We start from the raw sequence: 5000 nt of genomic DNA, 5'->3' as shown, positions 1-5000 counted from the left end.
TTCGAATACTTGAAACGTTGTCATAATTCCACTACCGCATATATGCAAATATACTATACCAATATATAATAAGAATAATTATCCATTGCTACTGTAGGCACCAGATCAGAAATTTAGAGTGACGTGTCACTTGATTACATCGATCCAAGTACTTGATTGGTACCTATTTTATCGATGCAGAAATGATAAAAATCAAAGTCGACCTCAGTGTAATTTGAACTTAAGAAATAAAGAAAGACGAAAGGTCGCTAAGCATTGTGTCCGGCGTGCTAACGATTGTACCAACTCACGGCTCACAGCTGTTTTATTTTACCGACCTCGATAAGGCGAAAAGTAAAGTGGATCTCTGCAGGATTTTGAACTCGGAATGTAACGAACCAAAAGTAAACAGAAAAAAGTTATTTAGTTCGACATGCTAAATATTATGCTTGCGCATCGATAATAACTTCTAAACACAGGCAAAACATAATAATTTCTCCTACATGCAAACATAAAATGTCATATAACATTCTAATGGAGAAGAGACAGTTAAACGTACGTCTCTGTTCGGTCCTCAGAAGGATGATGGCAAATTATTGGTGTGGTACAACCGAACGATCGATACTAAAGCATAGCTGTTACTTATTTTGTCTACTCTGGAAGTTAGAAATATCAGAGGTGACCTCCACGGGGTTTCGACTCAGAAGTTAAAGGACCACAACAAATTACAATGAGACTATAACAAATTCTTTTGATTCAAGTTTTTATATAAAAGCATTGGCTCAGAGCTGTTGCCAGTGATAACACGGGTAGATGTCTACTATGTTATTTCATTTCCCGGAAATGAAATCCCAGGACGAAAAAATCACTGAGAATGCTATTACGACTGGGTAAAAAAAAAATTGTCATTGCATGAAAAAATAAGAAAATACAATGATAGTTAAAGAACTATAGCGATAGTTTAAATAGTTAAACAAAATAGTTAAACAAATACTCAGTGATGTACACTACCTGACCGTACGCAATAGCAATGCAATTGGTAGAACGATGTCACAAAAGTGAACAAATATCACAATTTATTTACCGTATTTGCTGGTATATAAGACACAATCCTCCCCGAAAATAAATGCCTGTATATGCTCTGCTAAAATTGGAATGTCCCTAATATATCCATGCGCCTTTTTTGCAAATAAATACGGTAGTTGTTGTCGTCAACATGTATCGTGTGCCTGCAGCGCATTGATGACATTATAGCAAAAATGTTCCTGGTTAAGCATGAGTTCTGCGGCTGCCTTGCTTCTGTTCGTTAACCATCTCTTGATATTGTCCATCCATTGCGTTCTTTGTCAGCCTCTAGATCTGCTACGCTCTACTCTTTGTTCTATGATAATGTTTTCTAGACCTCTGCTTCTTCGTATAAAACCATTCTAGAAGATCTTTTGGTTTTTCAAAATGTCCAGTTATCGTCTTTCACCAACCTGCTGTAACAGTCACTCATTTGTCCGATGATCCTTGTAAAAGAATCTTAACAACTAAAAAAAAAAAAGAAAAAAAAACATGAAATCTGTGACATTTCAGTGGATTCATTTTACTGAGTCTGGAAAGATTAAGTGTGAATGTAACGATAACGAGATTCGAACTCAGGAGTTAAAAGTCTTTAATTAAATTCTGCAAAAAATTCCCCCCGAAGAGCCACGGCAACTGGAATCAGTCTTACACTGCGCTGAACTTTTCAACTTCATCGAATTAATCCGCAGCCAAAGTTTGTAAACACAAGGAATAAATATTTCATATATATTTTGATTTCGTTCATATGTGTATTGCATGTGTTTCAGACATTAAAGTCATTTGAATATTATCGACTTAATTTATTTAAATAAGTTTATAATTGTGCAACAGCAGCAGAAACGTAAGGACATTGACTTGAAGTAAATATCCAAAGTGAATCACGAAGTATTAGTAAGAGCATTTCTTCAGATCCAACTATTCTTTCTAATTTTGACCCAAAGTCAGCAGATTTTAGAGAAAAGGAAAGTCGATTACATCGACTACAGGGCTTCGCTGGGATTTATTTTACCGAGCTCAAGAGGCACGCAGAGTCAACATGGGTATCATTCTAACTCAGAACATAAAGAACCGAAGAAAATGCCGCAAGCATTTTGTTCTGCGCAATAACGATTCCACCAAGTCACCGCCTTGATTTATGTAAGTAGTAAACTGGGAGTGCTAGGTGGACAGTATAGGGACGATGGTTTCCGTTAGACATATTATGTACCATATGTACACTTACTGTTTAATCTCCTTAAATGGAGATTACTTAGAGCTTACATGGAGTTATGAAGACGAGGAACAAATTACTGGTTTCTGTGTGCGCGCGTGTTTTTCTCATTTTATATCCAAAAAAGATATAAACATGAGGAAGAAAAGCAGAATGTATGGCACTTTACGCATAAAATAGATTACATTGGAAAGATGCATTCTCATTACTCAAGCCGACACACGCACACACACACTCACACAGACGGACACCCTCACACACACGAAATGATATATACAGCAAATATTTCGTTAGACAAATATCAACAGGTAAATAAATAACAATGCTAATTGTTTAGTAATCGCTATATAATAAAAGCACCTTCGCTAACAACAACCATATCAAATAGTACCAACTTAAGTCAGAACCTGTTCTATTACGTTCAGGTTACAAATCTCACCAGCGAAGACTATCAGACCTACCTTTGGAGTCTGATATATACTGAACTATTTCACACAAAATTCAAAACGAGCCAAACAAAAAATGTCTACAAGGTGAGTCAATAGGCAAAAAATCAGTTATGTCTCCTTCACATATCTCTGTATCTTATATGGGCAAAAATGTTCATAACTAAAATGACTTTGATCAGAAGCCCACTCACTAATGGATAAGCTGGCGTTGTACAACATCATCACGAGTTTAAATTTCAGCGGTGTCATCTCAGTCTTGCAGTTTTCTAGAATCGATTCCAAATGACGAATAATAGAAAACGTTACCAATGTTTCTAAGACAATTGTTGACCTAACAGTACCGAATTTTGATAGTTTCACAACAGAATTAGAAATTTCTCTATCAGAATTAATAAATCATTGATAGCTTATCTCTCAAGAGAGCTTCAATCGCAATTGTTATAAAAATATAATGAGTAGGTGATGCTTTGTCTGAAATATGTTCAATAGCTATCAATTATCGTATCCTTACTTAAGAAATAGATCAGTCAGCAATATGGCTGCGAAGGAGAGGAAATGGGGATTCATGGGAGATATTTAATCGTTTTTTATATGTTTAAGCACCAAAGAATGCGTCGTTTTCATTTCAATTTAATAATAAACGAATATAAATTAGATATATATAAAAAAAAAGCAGAACATCAGAAACTGGAAAAATAATAGATTTGGTTTATCATTGTTCTCAAATATTGGTTATAATATGATAGTTACACACCAAAGGTAAACACCTACGCATGCGCATACGTATGTAAGTATACGTACAAAATATTCATACAAATATATGTATACGTATACACACACATATACGTGCGTGTATATGTGTATTGTGTGTGTGTGTATGTGCGTATGTGTGTGTAGTCAAATTGAGAGGATGAACCCCGAAAATATGAGTAACAATGCTGTAAATCTCAATCACACATTTCTAACTACTGTTCAGTGTGTATATTCATGCTCGCACGCACGTGTACACACATATATGAGCGTGTATATGTATATACACACAAGCTATGTATCGACGCTGCGCTTTAGAGGCCTGGCAGATTTCCGTGTCCAACAATTTACGAACAGTATTGCTTAAAACAAACACTACTCTCTGAAAAAATAAAGGGACGATATATATTAAAGCCATGGACGGTACGTCATGGAAGGAAATGTTCTATAATAAACGAAATATGTGTATAACTGTAATGTAATGGATATGAGTTGGTGAGACATAAAAGCATGGAGAGGGGGAGAAATTGCTCATTGACAAACGATAGCAGTTGTTTATATAACAGTGTACATACACACACGTATGTACTGGCTGCGATGGATAGATTGTCGCCATTTTATATTTTTAATCTGGCGCATGCCTACTGTTTGTTTCTTGATTGTTTCGAGTACACACCATAGTGAGGTCGGTTGGACACTTTCTGTGAGAAAAGCAGCACCATGGTGCAATTCGCTTTGCCAGAAATTGGAAACCGACATGCTATACTGTCTGGAATTCTCAACGGAAGCTGCAATACGAATGTTTCCGACTGTTTGGGTGTCAATATGAGGACAGTGCAATCTGAGGAAATGTACCGAAGTGATAAAAATCAAGCATCCAGCCAGCCTCATGGCGTTTGGAGCGATCACTAGAGATGGCAGTATTGTGTCTCCATTCATCTTAACCGTACGGCTTCACGCTTAACACAGAGTGCCTGGAGGAGGTAGTGCTGTCCTGGGGAAAGAGGATGGCTGATAGAAGACGTTATGTCTGGCAAAATGGACTCTGCACCACGCCACAGAAGTAGGAGATCCCAGTAATGGCTGTCACACAATTTCTGCCACCACATCATCCCTAACATCTGGCCACCTAACTCCCCAGACAGTAACCCTGGTGATTATCATATGTGGAGCGCAGTTGAACGAGAGAACAAAAAAACACTTTGTTACACCAAAGATGACCTGAAGGCGAGGGTTACGGCAGCATTCACCAAATTAAACAAGGTGACCCTCCAGCAGAGTTGCAGGAGATTCCGATGTCGTCTGGAGGCCGTGGTTGATGCCAATGGCGAATTAATTGAATAAATTTACTCTATATTATTTCAAGATATTTTTCTGTAATTCTGGTAAATATATCTATTAAAATGAGATGTCAGCATTATTTTCACTTTATTCACAGCACCCTGCATATATATATATATATATATATATATATATATATATATATATATATATATATATATATATATATATATATATATATATATATATATATATATATATAT

This window comes from Octopus bimaculoides, chromosome 15 (assembly GCF_046866305.1).
Source record: "Octopus bimaculoides isolate indiv1 chromosome 15, ASM4686630v1, whole genome shotgun sequence".
In the NCBI taxonomy this organism is placed as follows: domain Eukaryota; kingdom Metazoa; phylum Mollusca; class Cephalopoda; order Octopoda; family Octopodidae; genus Octopus; species Octopus bimaculoides.
Note: the sequence above shows the minus strand (reverse complement) of the source record.